This window comes from Pinus tabuliformis, chromosome 5_2, assembly GCF_031772625.1.
Source record: "Pinus tabuliformis cultivar Carrire ecotype Pingquan chromosome 5_2, CPIR1, whole genome shotgun sequence".
Lineage (NCBI taxonomy): Eukaryota > Viridiplantae > Streptophyta > Pinopsida > Pinales > Pinaceae > Pinus > Pinus tabuliformis.
This window is the reverse complement of record NC_142306.1, coordinates 267,335,922-267,353,522: the sequence shown is the minus strand read 5'-3', so window position 1 is coordinate 267,353,522 and position 17,601 is coordinate 267,335,922.

The following is a 17,601-nucleotide window of genomic DNA, read 5'->3' as shown; positions in this document are numbered from 1 at the left end:
TGGAGGTGTACCTTCTTCATAATGAGAATTGTATGAGAAATGTTGTGCGCGAGCAGAGGTTCCTTGCAGCTTGAGAAGCCTTTCTTCTTCTATTCCCCTCATGACAAGTGAGTGGTCATATGCTTTTCTTACCTCAAGCTTGCCATCAAACATATGAATGGAGTGACGTTGCTGGTGGATGTGGACCAAGGAAAACAAGTTTCTCTTGAGTTGTGGGAGATATAGAACATGATGCAGAAGAAAGTCTGGAAGACCAGGTAGTTTAATCCTGATTGTGCCAAGCCCTAATGGCTTGATTTTTTATTGGTCTACAAAGTATACTTCATCAACATTCTCAGTAAATTCTTCAAAAAAATCTTTTCTATGAGTCATGTGGCAGCTTGCTCCTGAATCAAGAAACCAATCATTTTTCCAAGAAGCAAGTGAAGCATTAAATATATCTTCATTTACTCGAATATTACATTTTGCCACAACATAGTGAGCAGATTCAGGTGCTTTACCTTTGTCTGTATCATTAGTTTTACCTTCTTGTTGGTTTCTTTCTTGCTCAATTTTGTCCCACGGTAACTTGCATGTAGAGGCATCATGTGATCCGTTCCTTTTGTAGCGTATGCAGTGCAAATCTGCATTTTCTCCTTGAGAGTTTCTACCCCCCTGCCTCTAAAATATCTTCCTCTTCCTCTTCGACGACCTCTTCCTCTTGAAGAATCTTGAGCAGGGTGATTTTCTTTATGAGAAAGGCACACAACCTCTTTAGAAGATTCAAGGGCTATTTTCTTTCCAAAATCTTTCTCTCTTTCAACAAACCTTTTCACAAGAGAGTCAAAGGTGATATCTTTGAGATTTTCATTTGCTTGCAATCACTCAAGATAATTGGAGTAAGTAGGATGAAGTGCCTTGAGAAAAGAGATAAGAGGAACATCCAATTCAACCTTAATGGATTTGATATCATGCATTATAGACTTTACTTCAGATGCAAGAGTAAGAGGATCATTATTTTGTAGTTCAAGAGTGAAGAGTTTAATCATGAGTTGAACAACTTCAAGTGCAGAATGTGAGTCATAGAGTTCTTTAAGCTTTTGTAAGGCTTCAAAGAAAGTTGAAAATGGAAAAATATGGTGACTCACCTCTTCAATTACAGATGCTACGATTAATGCATAAGCTTTGCTATTCTTGTTTATCCAAATGATGAGATCTTTATCTGAGGTAGGCTACTTTGGCTCTTTGTCTCCATCTCCAACACACACTCCTTTCCACAACTCATTGAAAATGAGCGTGTGTTTTATCATCCGGGACCACTCAGGATAGTTCTCTTTGACAGTGAGAACTATTCTCACGATAGATATGATTGAATGCATACTGTAACAAAAAACTTTTGCTGCAAAACCTTTACTCTTAATGCGAAAAAATAAGACGGGACACCAAATTCAAATGTCAATTGGCATTCATCTGGACAGCGTTAAGGTATAGAATATATAGGTGAGACAACCGAAATATATGGTGAGTGACTGTGTATATATATATATATATATATATATATATATATATATATATATATATATATATATATATATATATATATATATATATGGCAGCCTAAATATACCATAAATATATATAAAAAAAATTGTACAACCCTGGACAAAAAGCTTTACAACGCACACAACAAGGTATATATCAGAGTTCCAACAGTGTTGCAGCAGCATGATAGTGGTCCTTCATGCAATACTCCCAACTTAAATTCACCGTAATTAACAATGCAACTCTCAATTTCCACACATATCAACCCAATACCATGTGCATTCAAAACAGTTCAATATTCAGCCCATACCATTTTACATATGCCATGAACATTTCAATATTCAATGCCCTTCAAAACAGTTCAACACATACCATATGATTCAACCAATGGACCAGTGTTCAAAACAGTTCAATACGTACCATGTGATTCGACCAAGCAGACCAGCGTTCAAAATAGTTTAATATTCAACGTATTTAACTTCATAAACCAGTGAACAGTCTCTGGTATACAAGCGTGGTATTCGGGGTATGGCCAAAGTATAGCCAAAAAACCAACGTTACCAACTTATATGCCAAGAACATCATTAATATAATGCAATGAATAGCGTTAACACAATCCTATGAACATCGTTAATATAATGCTATGAACAGTGTTACCACAATGCAGCTACGTAGTAAACTCTCTAGCGTGGTCCACAGGCGAGGCTCGACCAGAAACCAATTGACTGTTATTTAGAATCCTCATGCAGCTATGCAGTAAACTTTCCATCATGGTCCAAGGGCGAGGCTCTACCAAAAACCAATTGACTGTTATTTCGAATCCTCATGTAGCTACGCAGTAAACTTTCCAGCGGCACGACCTCAAGGATGAACACTTTCACAACTGCGATTTCGAAGGTTTTCAGGTCTGAGGCTATTAGGTCGAAGGATTCAGAATTAATTATGGTAGACAAGCACATAGTGGCAGTGAACGAAGAGGAGTAGGCAGAAGGGAGTTACACCTATTTTGGGAGATGGCTCTAATACCATTTCAGGCCAGACAGTACCTCCTCAAAGCAAAACTAATTTGTATGTTTATTCCTTCAAGTTGGTCATTATTATATACATGAGGGAGAGACTATTCACTTCATCTCCCAATGACTGTTCACATTACTTATTTATTTATTTACATCATGTTCACCCAATCCTGATGATTAGGTGTCAACATTAACCTTCACATGGTGACATCACTACAACCATGATCAACACCATGAAAATGCAATAAGAACATGGAATACAAGAATAAGGAACACATATCGAACCGACATGAATGCATGACAAACACACTGCCTATCTAGTCTAAGGGGTGAACCATGCTCTGATACCACTTTGTAACACCCTCCTCCCACATCTACACAAGTAACCAGCTAACCGGGGTAAACATGTGAGAAGAGGCTACTATGATGGGATTCAACCTCATATGTGACCTTCAGCAATTGGAGTTGGAATTAACTAAAACGCAACATAGAGACCTTCAACATTAACAAGAGGACTCCCAGGAACTTGCCCAACCTCTCAGGTAACTAGCCCCTAGGTCCCATTGAGTTTTTAGACCAATTAAAGCCTAGACGCTCCCATTATAGGAGCATGCATGTCTCCATAAGGCTCTAGAAACTCCCATAGGATAGTATGCTAATGTATAGGGACTATTTTTTCAGTGTTGTACAAGTGTCCCCAGGATTTGAGCCACTTTTTCAGGCCTAGAGCCCAAGTCACTACCCAAAACTAAATGACACTTTCAGAATAGAAATATAATAAGGGAATGATGGTATAAATTCAATTACTTGAACAATCCTTTGACTATATCCATACTAACCATGATAGAAATTTTTTTAAAATCATAAATATGTAATCTATAGGTGTAAACAACAAATCTAAGCATATGGGTATCATACTTATATGAGAATCACTAAGAATAATTGTTCCCTTATGTCATTAGCTGAATTATCATCTATTAGGGCACAGATACATTGTTCATTTATTTATCAATCAAGACATGAGGAAGGCCATACATCATCACTATCATAATACATGCTTATAACCAACATAATACAAATAGAAATATCAAGGATTCATCAACCATAGAATCCACATATAAACTAGTACATTTACACATAAGATGCCAAGGAAAGAACCTCTTATTAATGAATGCAAAACTCAACCTGGGATACTACTACCATGTTCTACCTGGCCATAGAATGGCTGAGCCAATTCTCTCTTCATCCATTCACCCCAATGCCATATTCCAAGAATGAATGTGGAAATCAAACCAAAAGAACCAACCAGGTCATCCCAAGGCTAAACAACCTCACCCTCATCAATAAAAACCAACCTTTACTGAAATCCACACTAGATCACTAGGCCAACATAATAAATACGTAATAACAATCTTTACCATGACCTCCACTAGAACAGTAGGTAGAAAGAAGAATGGATGCCACCGGATTTCTACACCTACACCGTGAGGAATTTTCCAGTTTCCTAGTCTCTCAGGCTTTACCACAACCCACACTCTAATCTAGGGATAACTAGGCCCCAATCTAGGACACCACTATCTAGGCTTTACCGTATATCCCACCATTCACCGACAAGGATTCCTTGCCCTAATCAAGGGCAACCACCTCTAGGCTTTACTGTGTATGCCTCCAATCACCAGTTGGGGATTCCTAAGCCCATCGAGGCAATACAAAATCCATCTTGACTGCAATCCAAAGTTTGATTCAGGGGTCACTAGGCCATGTGTTCTATCATTCGAAGATCCACCTCACTCATCTTCAAATTCATTTGGCAATCCATCTCAACGAAAACAAGAGAACCCCATCACACCATGGCTATCTAGAAATGGCAAGGATGGGCTAAAAACAATGTTACAATTGGAAAAAAACATGCAATAATAGCAAAGAACCACATGAAATACCATGCATGACAAATCTAGTAAGGAAATGACACATGCAAATTGATACCTGCAGAGAATCTTGTTGTAACTACTTGATCTTGCTTCCTTTCTTGCTCCTTCCTTCCTCTTTCCTTCTTTTCATTTCTTGATCCAGCACAAAACCTAAGAAAAATCTTTGCAACTGATCCTCATAAACCCTTTCATTAAGGAGGCCTCTATTTTCTTCATTTTCTTTTTTTTCCTTCAATTTCCTCCTCACATGCAACCTGTGACCTTTCACCTTCATTTTCTCCTAATTTCCATTACTTTCATAAATAAATGTGCCAAAAATGCCATTTTGTGTTTGCCAATTTCCTTTAGCCATAATACCCAAAATGAACACCCACTATGATGTTTTCCCACTGTTCAACTTGGAATATGTGTCTCATGATCGTTGTCTTATATACTTTTACATGGATTTTTTTATCGGGGTCGTTACAATCGTAATGGCTCCTTGATAAAAAAATAATTTGATCGGCATAAAGGATAAGAGTTATGGGCATACTAGTGAGTGTGGATCCAACACAAACTTCATCTTCCAAACACTCTTGTAGCTTATCAATGTATATGTAAAAATTAGTAGGGGACAAGGGACACCATTTCTTGCCTCTAATATTTCATTAATTTCTTTCAACCAGTCTTCAATGGTTTTAATCTTGGAAATAACATTCTCGTACAAGCTTGTCCCAACAACCCTCAACTCAAGATGAATTATTATCTCTTCTAGTCTCTTCCATAGTTTTCTTTTAGAAATAGTTTCAAAAACTTTTCTAAAGTCAATAAAGTGATTAGAGCTCATACAACTTGGCTAAAATGTGGTTAATCATAATGGTCTTGTAACTAGAGGAAATTGTTTTATCCTCACTCTTCAAGATAGGTACAATCAGGCTTCACGTCAAAGGTTTAAGGAATCCTTGTGTCATTGCCAAATTAAAGAGCTTTTGTATGTGCCAGATGAGGATAGATTCTCCCATTTTAGAAATTTCAACTTGGTAGCCTTCAATGTCCTTAGCTTTCCCATTAGTGAGTTTCTTAAGGCAAAACTCCATGTCTTCCAAAGAAACAATATCAATCATCCTTTATGTCTTCCAAAGAAACAATATCAATAATTCAGGTATAAGGAATCCTTGCGTCATTTCCAAATTAAAGAGCTTGTGTATGTGCCAGATGAGGATAGATTCTCCCATTTTAGAAATTTCAACTTGGTAGCGTTCAATGTCCTTAGCTTTCCCATTAGTGAGTTTCTTAAGGTCAAACTCCATGTCTTCCAAAGAAACAATATCAATCATCCTCTATGTCTTCCAAAGAAACAAATATCAATCATCCTCTATGGAGAGTTCAAAATGGTTTCCATCACATTAGGGGATCCATAAATGTTTTACAAAAAATATTCCAAATCTTTTTTTGGTTTGGCTGATGAGACATCTCCAGGGGATTGAACTTTCCATCACTTGGATAGAAAGGGTTTTCCAACATGTTTATTTGCAATTGTGCTACTACCCACAAACGTAAATATTCCACTTATTTAAGGGAATTAAATGGTTATTTTTAGTGTTATGAATTTGAATTTTCCTCTAATAATGATGATAATGATAATGGTTAACATCCACATTCTCTCCTTAAATTGATATAATAATACTTTTAATATTTTCCTTATTATATCAAATGATCTTTTTATTTATTGATTGATGATTTAGTCAAGATTGGACAAACTTATGCCAACCTTGCTCGAATCGAAGGTGCTTTTGGATGGAGTCTAAGGAGATTTTAATAAGACCCTTGTACCCATATTGTTAAACATGTTCATGATTATGTTCTCAATGAGAAAAAAGGCTTGCTCATGTGAGAATAGATCATTAAAACATATTTTCTTTAATTTTAAAATTATATGTTTTAAAAGAATTTTAAATATATTTTATCATTTTACTCTTTAAAAATAATACATCCCCAGATATCACATCTCTATAAAATAATAAGAATAATAATTTATAATTGTTTATTGAAAATAAAAATATTTTTTTTTGTAAAAATTATTATGGGCAAAAATTAAAAACAAATTAATTAAAAGAAATATCATTAAATAACCAAAAGTAATAATGATTATATTAACACTAATATTTAAATAATATAAAATATTTAATCTAATTTGATTTAAAAAAATATTTTTATAGGATGATTGAAATAATAAATTTTGAAATAATATAATTATGGAAAAACCCGATCATTTCAATCAGCATTTTGTTATGCAGTGGTATTATCAACTGTTATGGTGATAAAAATATTTAAAAAAAACAATTCTGTCATTTTCAACTTAATACCAAATCTTAAAATATATCAATAGCCATTCGCAACTTTTATTCAAACGGTTCAATTCTGTTCAAAGTTTAAGTCAACGAATGAGTCATGGCAATGTTCCTTTGAACAATTCTACACAGAAATGATGGCAGGTGCAAAGCTGCATCCAATTTTGGAAACATTAATTTATAGAGTACCCATCATTGCAAACATTGGCAAATGGGCCAGATTACGATTATTAAGCAAATCGGACTTTAGAGTGTCAACCATGTCATAAGGTGGACATCCTGACAGAGGAAGAAGTCATGGTTTAAAGTAGATAACTCCTCTTGATAAGGTGAACAGCATTCCAAAGCATTGAATATTATGTAATATGGTGATAAAAAATTGGAAATTTATTAGTTGTATGAGACCGTATGATGAATGTTTATAAAAGAATAATAATTTTGAATTTATTTATAGTTTTTAATAATTTTATGTGATTTTATCAATTAAATAGTTAATTAATCTTTATAAAATATAAATATTTTAATAAATTTAATTATAACATTTTACAAGTAGTAATATAAAAAACTTTATAAATTATTTTATTATTAGAAAACGAAATTAATTTTTTTTAAAAGCCTAAAAAGTAGCCTAAAACTCAGTATAAAACTCAGATTTTCAAAATGAAACTTATTCTTAGTTTAAACAACGTGGAAAGAAGGAATGGTGGCCATTGTTTCTTCAGTGGGAACCACTCCACCAACATCAACCTCATGTTTCATTTGGTATTTATCAGTACGTCGATTCCATCAAGCGGGCTCTCCTATTTCTATGTCAACAAAATCGAACACTGACAGCAGGTTAAGTTTTACCGCAGGTGCTTCCCTTGTAGCTGCTGAGAGACAAGAAAAATCGATTAGCAATAGCGGGGTAAGTTTATAAATTGCAGTGTTTGGTTTTATTTTATCAATTATATCTCAAAAAAAAATTATTATTCATTTTACTCAGTGTCAATAGTGTAATCTATTTTTATAAAATAAAAATTAAGGAAATCAGTTTTCATAATATTATATTATCTTAAAAGTGGGTTAAAGAATAGATGTGTATGTTAATTTTTTTCAAAATAAGGTTTAGAAGTTTGAGGAGGATCGATGATTAAAAAAATTAATCTTATTATTAAGAGATAAAATGCAAGTTGTTTTATTATTATTAAAATAAGTATAAAGTGTTTAGTAAAATTCTAGCAAAATCATATAATTAGTATTAATCAAATAAATTATATTTTTATATTTTTTTAATTTATAAAATTATTTTTAAATATATATAATTTATATTTTTTAATTTTAAAAATATTTTTAAAGATATATAACTTAGAAGTAAAAAAATATACTTTTATATTTTTTTTGCCTTTAATGTGCAATAATCTTTTTTTTTAATTATGTTTTTTATTAATAAGTTTAATCTCAAGGATCTTTTAATTTTAAGTATTTATTTTTTATTATGTTATTAAACATTTTTAATATAAATACATATATTTTTATTATTAAATTTAATGAGTTTGAAGTATATATATTTGAGAGAATGTATTTTTATATTTTTATTTTATATTTCTCTTTCCTTATTAAATATGGGCATTTTGGAGATATAAATATTTTATAAAAACAATGTTGTTGTATGTGATGTGAATATTAAGTCTTATCTTGACATAATCTCATTTTAGAATCCCAATTTTTTTATAAGTAATTTTTAAGAACTAATAATCTATTTTATAAATGGCTTTCTTGAATTCTTTATCTTTTAGAATCCAATCTTTAATGTCTATCTCATAAAATTCATATAAATACCCAATTTTTGTAATTATTGTAATCATTTCCTGTACAAGTGCCAATTAGTATTTTGTATATCTTATTTTTGTTTTAAAGATTTTTATATATTCAAATGTTTATTCATCCATCCAATATGTCTCTTTGTCTACAGTAACACTTCAATGTATTTTTGGCATTCATTTTTATGTTTCATATAGCAAAGTAAATCAAGTTTTTCATCAAAACAATTGTCTTCTTGTCTAAAGAAACATTTCAAACTATTTTTGACATTAATTTTTATATTTCAAGATAACAACTATTATAAAGTAAATTCAAAATAAATATTTCAGTTATATTTTTTGATTTTTTTTACAAATTGGGAAAAGAACATTTTTCCCCTATTTTATAAAAAAAAATTAATAATTATTTTTTTAATTAATTAAAAATATAAATATGAAAAAATTTAAAACGGATCTTATGATAAACCATACTTGCTAGTTCGAATTGGGTCGACCAAAAAAACCTTTCATGTGATTTATATTTTTTATTAATATTATTTCATCTAAATTAAATACATGTCAAGCTAATTAAAAATTTGATTAATGAAAAATTATTATAAAATTAAAATTCAAGAAAAAAATAAAATAAAAACCATACATGTCAAATGAACCAAAAATTTGATTTATGAAGTTGTAAGGTGAGGAAAACAATATTCGATTTATAGGACCAATTATAACGGCTGGGGAGGATGGCTTTCGCTCTCCCAGCCGTGTTCGATCCCTGCGGAGAACCCCTGGCTTCCACGGGCGATATATGTGACGGCTATGCCGTAAAAAATCAGCTGGCTTCGGCCGTATTCTGACTGGCTTTGGCCGTATTCTGACTGGCTTCGGCTTTGACTGTCTTCGGCCATATTGTAATCTGAGGGCTTCGGCCATATATATATGGATTTCTCTCTGAAAAAAAAAAAATGGGAACATGGGAAAGGTTAAATTGTTTACACATCAAAACAAGGTAAATTCTTATCATTGTTAGATAACTAATAACTTAAACAACGATTCTACATGCGGAAAGAATTGAAAAGAATCACTGAAACTTAATACCCAGGGATACGGGTTACCTCCAGCCATTGGTGATGTTTTGATGAAGGCCACAGTCCACTTTCTTGCTACTTCTTCAGCACTCCAGCTTCAATCCAAGCAAAAGAAAAAGAACAAAAGAATTCTGAAGGCACTTCCGAGCTCTGCTATCTCAGCTAGATGGTGTAGAACTGAAGGGGTTTTGATATATGAGCTTGGGGACCAAACAGATGAACATATAGCTAAGCTTCCATCAAGCTTCTAAAAGCTATGTGTTAGAAAAACCACAAATCAAGGTAGAGATCAGATCAAAGTAATGGACCACTTTAGTAGCTCCCAATTACAAATTTAGTAATTGCAGTTGATTTTCTTAACTTAAAGAAACTACTGCAGTTGGTTTCCATAAGTTAAGAAAAGCTGCAACTCCATAAATCAAGGTAGCTTTTGTGTAAAATCAATGGAGCTTAACATTCTCCCACTTGGTCCATACTTCCAAACTTAATGTCTCAAAAACCATTGACAATATTTATTAAGTAATAGATACATGAATCATGGTGATAAGTCCTCTAATGACGAGTATTATCTTCCATGTATTACTATGCATTTATTCTTATTATAATTTATGTGGCAACAATATCTTAATGAATAAACCTTATGTTTATTCTTGGTCCTTCTTAAATGAATTTTCTCAAATCAACTTAAGGTGCACATAAATATGATAAAAAACATCACAATAATTAATAATTTCATTAACATTGTCCATACAATGAAAAACTGCATAATGGAACCAAGTCCCATATTCATTACATGATCCTTGAAATTAACTGTGGCATGCCCTTAGTCAAAGGATCATTGATCATTAACTCAGTGCTGACGTGCTCAATGACCACTTTATTTTCTTTAACACGTTCCCTTATAGCTAAAAACTTAATGCCGATGTGTTTATTTCGACTCCCACATTTTTAGCCATAAAACCAGCAGCTAAATTATCACAATATATTCTCAATGGCTTAGATATAGAATCCATAATTCTAAGCCCAGAAATGAAATTCTTAAGCCATACACCATGTAAAGCAGCCTCAAAATAGGATATACATAAGCATGTAGTCTTTGGTCCCTTGAAGGTACCTCATTACTTTCTTTGCAGCTCTCCAGTGGTCTAAACCTGGATCACTCTGATATCGTCCCAACATTCCCAATGGGAGCTACACTTGGTGAACAATCCTTCATCCGAAATCTCTCTAAAATTTTATTAATATAGGTTTCCTGTGACATACCCAAGATGCCTCAAAATTTGTCTCTATGGATCTTAATACCAATGACATAAGATGCCTCACCCATATCCTTCATATGAAAACTTTTAGAGAGGAATTGTCTCACCTCATGTAGCAAACCCTTATCATTGGTTGCTAGCAAAAAAGGTCATCCACATATAAAACAAGAAAACAAATTTTACTCCCACTAACCTTCAGGTATATACATTGATCCATAATGTTTTCTACAAAACCAAAAGGAGAAATTACACTATGGAATTTCAAATACCATTGGTGGGATGTTTGTTTTAAACCATACAATGACTTCTTGAGCTTGCAAACCAATTGCTCACCATGACTAGAGGGGAATCAATGAAGATGTGTTATTCATGAAGAAGTGTTATCAATCATTAATGAAGAAGTGTTATTAATCATCATCTTTTAGTGCCAGTGTGAACATGCATTGAATCATATGTGACATTGTTTTGTAAATTAATTGAGTAAAGACCATTAGACAAAATACCATTCCCAACATAATCAGATTTATAGAATAGATTGAAAGATTTTTTTTTTTCTGAAAAGTTTAAGGAATATCCAAAAGGTACAAGCCTTGAAACTGAGATCAAGTTTCTAGAAAACTTGGAACATAAAAGGTCTTTTCTAACTCCAAAACAAAACCACTACTTAAAGCTAAATAACATGTTCCTATAGCTTCCACATGCGAGCCCATCTTGTTTCCTGATAAGATGCTTTGCTCACTTCCCACTGGCTTCCTTAGGTTCTGCAAACCCTCCAAGGAATTCAAAATGTGAATTGTTGATCCAGAATCAATCCACCATGTGTTAATATTAACGTTAATCATATTAGATTCATAACAAACAAACGAGATTAAATTACCTTTGTCTGCAAGCCATTTCTGATATTTGGTGCATTCCTTCTTTATGTGTCCTTTCTTCTTACAGAAAAAACACTTGGAAACCTTCTTGATATCAGCTTGGGGAAGTGCTTTACCTTTCCCTTTCTGATTGGCTTGAGATTTGCCCTTTTCACGCGTTGCCAGCATTGCACTCTCTCCTAGTTCCATCACCAGTCTCTCTTCTTCTTGAACACACATGGCCATGAGTTCATTAATTGACCATTTATCCTTATGTGTGTTGTATGAGATTTTGAAAGGTCCATATTGGTGCGGAAGGGTGTTCAGGATGTAGTGCACTAGAAAGGACTCTGATATTTCAACCTCGAGTTTCTTCAATTGAGCCACAGTGTCCCTTATCTGCATGATGTGCTCGCGCACACCTTTCACACTGGTGAGCCTCAGGGATGAGAACTTCATGATTAGGGTGCTTGCTAGTGCCTTGTCTGAAGAGATGAATTGTTCATCAATGGCCTTCAACAAGTCTCGGACCTTGTCATGCTGATCAACGGAACCTCGAATACCAGCTGAAATCTTAGTCTTAATGAACATCATGCTTAGACGATTGGATCGCTCCCATCGTTCATAAAGCGCGACGTCCGCTACAGTGCTGGTATTAATGAGTGCCGATGGTTCATCTTTCCTGATAGAATAATCTATGTCCATCCACCCTAAATGAAGGAGAATCCTCTCTTTCCAAATCTTGTAGTTATCTCCCTTAAGTTCAGGAATGTCACAACGAATTTCAGAGAAATTTGCAGGTTGTACTGCTGCATCAAAAGGATCACATGCTTATGTTAAATTGAGGCTTAATATCTTTCATGTTTTAACAATGTAAATCATGCAAAAAAGAATTGAATCAAATGACATGAAAATTGCCTGTGGGCTAAATTTTCAATTCAAACAGACTCAATAAAACTTTTATGAACTTTTATGTTTTACCAATGTAAAACATGCTAAAAAAAGAATTGAATCAAATGACATGAAAATTGCCTGTGGCCTAAATTTTCAATTCAAACAGATTCAATAAAACTTTATGATGATGCTAAAAAGAATTGAATCAAATGACATGAAAATTACCTGTGGGCTAAATTTTCAATTCAAACAGATTCAATAAAACTTTTATGAAATTTTATGTTTTACCGATGTAAAACATGCTAAAAAAGAATTGAATCAAATGACATGAAAATTGCCTGTGGGCTAAATTTTCAATTCAAACAGATTCAATAAAACTTTATGATGATGGTAAAAAGAATTGAATCAAATGACATGAAAATTGCCTGTGGGCTAAATTTTCAATTCAAACAGATTCAATTCAACTTTATGATAAAACTTATTAATTCATAACTCCTATGGGTAGGTTATGAAATTTTATCCTAATTAATCACATAAATATAATAAAAATTCCTGTGGGATAAAATTTATTATATTCAGTGTAATTAATTACAATTTAATGTCTAAATAATCTTTATGTGATCTTGCCAATCAATATATAATTTTATTTAATTAAAGATGTTGTGGCTACTCTCTAATTAATTAAAATTACATGGATCACTAGACATTAATTTTGTTGCATAAACAAAACTTAACCAGAGAGAAAATTAATGTTTACTGAAAGGAGTAAGTCAAAATGACATTTTAATAAACTCCATATAACTGTAATAATTCTCCAGCAAATTCAAAAGCAGGTTAAAGCAGTCAGTATGATTACAAATTGATTGTTCAATTTATAAACTTAACCCGGAGATTGACTCACAAAATTAATTTTCAACAACGCTAAATCTGAACTTCATGCGAAATAAACATAGAATCAAAACTGAATGCCCAAATGAGAAATAAACCATTTCTTATTTCTCTTCAATGTTCATAAACTGAATGCCCAAATGAGAAATAAACCATTTCTTATTTCTCTTTAATTACAAATGTTCATAAATGTAAGTTTAATGTAAATATGTAATCAATTATAAAACTTACTTTGCATTTTGCACTATTGATTTTATATAGTTATCCAAATTTGGATAACTATATAAATTATAACCAAACCATAAAAACATAATCAAAATTTATATATCATATTAAAGCGCCTTGGGGTTCATAGCTCCCACTAGAAAACAATACACATCATGTAACCTTTTGCCCTCGAGGTGCATGTCATATTAAACCCAGGTTTAGATGGGTTTGGATAAATCTGTATATTCAATACACCTTACACCAAGCAGTCGAAGGAATCCCCACCCAACTGCAAATTTATCTCTCTGGATGCAAGAACTGTAGCTCCAGAGAATGGTGGCAATAGATATAAAAGTGCAGAAATTTTCATCGAGGCAATACCAACCTTGACAATAAAACTATCATCGAGGTATGAAACTATCATAGCACAATTCAACATCCAATATCCATACGAATAAAATGTAAATACAGCATTATTCAGCACTAAGGGGAAGAACAGAGTCACCCAATTTCAGCGCTTCGCGTAAAAGAGGAGCAGATGTTGTTAATCAAAAACCAATTTCTCTTTGTATTTCGGCTGGGCTTTATTCTTGCCGAAATTTGAAGAAAGCGAAAAATCATGGTCGTTATGTTTTTTAAACGATATTCTCTGACCAATAATATATATATAATTCGGTGAGAAATCATAGGAAACTGGATCGATAGGAAATCATTCGGCTATTCTAATTATTTTTAATCCGATTAAATAATCAATGACAACCTAGGCTAAAAGCCAACCCGATATACCTTTGCGGACCTAAAGGCAGTCTTGTCAGATGTTTATATTAAAATTGCCCCTTCACCCAAAGGCTGGTTTATTTTAAGAATATATCCAATATAAAGAGCTTATATAACCAAACTCAGAACTGGAGAAATGCGTTTAAATAATAACTGTGCCAGCAAGGCAGTGACAACCCTACAAAATATATATATTTATTTTGCACATACACATCAAAACGAAGTCCAAATATGAAATCTACACACAACATGGAAAGCCAAAAATAAAACATAGAGCACCAGATTGGAAACTCTAGGGCCGCAAGATTAAAACAGGGAATATCTGCATTAGATCTGAGCCTGTAGTGAAAAAACTAGGTGGGACCCCAGGCCTTTCTTTGATAAACAATCAGCAGCACAAGTATGTTCCCGTATGTGAAAAAAAAAAAGAAAAAATACCAGAAAAATGTTGAATCAACTTCTTTATGCGTTCAAGACAGTTTATCGAACAGGGTCGCGAGAAATTAGAAGATCCAGTGACACCATCAATGATAGCCTTTCAGTCTTGAACTAAACATCGATTATTTGGTTTCATTCGAAAAACTTTTAATATTCAATTAATGTTTTATTGGAAAAATCAGCACAATTGAATATGTACATGCACGCATAGGGTTTCTAAACAGCACAAAGCCGGAACCCTCTGCGCATATACGGAAATGGACTGTTATGCTTAATAGACCATGTTCAAAAATAAGAATTTGTTTCTTGGCCAACACACAGCAAGGCAGAGGTAAAATTTCAGCTCTGATACCAACTGTTAGATAACTAATAACTTAAACAATGATTCTACATGCGGAAAGAATTGAAAAGAATCAGTGAAACTTAATACCCAGGGATACGAGTTACCTCCAGCCATTGGTGATGTTTTGATGAAGGACACAGTCCACTTGCCTGCTACTTCTTCAGCACTCCAACTTCAATCCAAGCAAAAGAAAAAGAACACAAGAATTCAGAAGGCACTTCCGAGCTCTGCTATCTCAGCTAGATGGTGTAGAACTGAAGGGGTTTTGAGATATGAGCTTGGGGACCAAACAGATGAACATATAGCTAAGCTTCCATCAAGCTTCTAAAAGCTATGTATTAGAAAAACCACAAATCAAGGTAGAGATCAGATCAAAGTAATGGACCACTTTAGTAACTCCCAATTATAAATTTAGTAATTGCAGTTGATTTTCTTAACTTAAGGAAAGTACTGCAGTTGGTTTCCATAAGTTAAAAAAAGCTGCAACTCCATAAATCAAGGTAGCTTTTGTGTAAAATCAATGGAACTTAACAATCATCTCATATCTACTTTCACAAATGTTACAGCCTATTCCATTTTTAAACCAAAAAAGTGCCAAAATCTTTCTGTGTCACGATATCTTGAACCTTGAATTCCACGCCGAATGGAAAAAATATCCTTAAAACTCTGATGTTTCAGAGGAATAAATTTGACTTGAATGCTCGTTGGTACGTACAACAATTCGAATAATAATCTAATTACCGATTCATTGAGATTGGAATGGTGTTGGAGAGCAGCTGTAATTGTTTGGTTTCCAGAGGTAGGTACGTGAAAGAAAATCAGATACATGCACGAACGGATTCTTTGCCAGTGATTATTAAAAAAGGGTGGTGGTATCCAGAGAGGTTGGTGAAATGAGATAAGCAGAGGAAGGGATTCTTTGCGAGTCGGAGTGGGGCTGTGCACTTTCCATAAAAACCGCACACCGCCGGATGAAAACTACATGCAGAGCTAATTACAAGAGCGTTGATGATGTGGAAAATCTTTTTCGAGCTCCACTTGACTTCATTGTTTACGTGTAGTCCGTGAACAAGAACCTCACGTGCCATCGCTCACGGTAGTTGAATATAGTAACTTAATCTGATTCATTTCTAGATCATAAAGCAGAGATGGGATTAATTAGGTTGTTTTTTTTTTGAAAATCATAGAAATTTTGGTAAGATTTTGATAAAATTCTGTAGAGATTTCTGTAAATCTAAGTTATCGTTTTTAAATTTCAAGATTTCGGTTGTTTGAAGGTTTTTTTATAGTGCTCAATCTATGTCCACCATAAAAAACACTATTATATGAAAATAGGGAATATTAAGAAAACTGCTGAACAATAAGAGGCTCCATAGTGCTATTGCTTCTGCCTTGTGTTGGTACACAACCTTCGTTCCAAAAGGTTCTGTCAGATAATTCAGCTGTATAGCAATCCAAACACCACATGCACATGAACTTCTTTGTGCTGCCGCTTCTAGTGTGGACGGCTGGAGGGACTAGTGGGATGTGAAGAGTAGACAGTGAGATTAGATATGATTCTATCCATAACCAGATAGAACTCATCCAGAAAGTTCAGAAATAGATACCTGTTTTGCCATTTCCAGATGGCCCATATGAGAAATAGTGGAATGGATATTTAGGAGGACTTCTAAGAGCTCCACCATTTTAGGGAGTCCTTGATGGAAGAATGCTAGATATACTGGAAAACAATAATACTAGGCAGCTTCTTCCATACTTGAATAATATGCAGACAATGTAGAAAAATATGGTTGTTTTCAATGTCTCTTTTACAAATAGAGCATATACCCGGCCCATACCATTGCCTTTTTTTGTAGGTTCTCCCAAACCAGATTCTTATTGTGGAAGACCAGCCATGAGAAAATGATGATTTTAATTGGAATTTTTGTTTTCCAAAAAGCAGAAAGGAATTGATGTTCCGCTTGGCTAGCCGACATCGAAGTGAAGTCCTGTGGGGAAAATACCAATGTGTTTGATAGCAAAAATACTCTGGTTACATGCTACAAGGATGGCTGGAGCTGATGGATCTCCTTTGGCTGGATCTCCTTTGGCAACTTCATGAAGGATCCACAATGCAGCATATTTACAGGAACCAAAACAAAAAAGCAAATAGATTTCAAAAAAAAGATTGTTGGGAACCATAGGTAAATGGTATTTGGAGATCACCTCGAGCACAGCGCATATGATATGAGGACTTCCTATTCCCAGGTTAAATCTAAACCTCTCTCT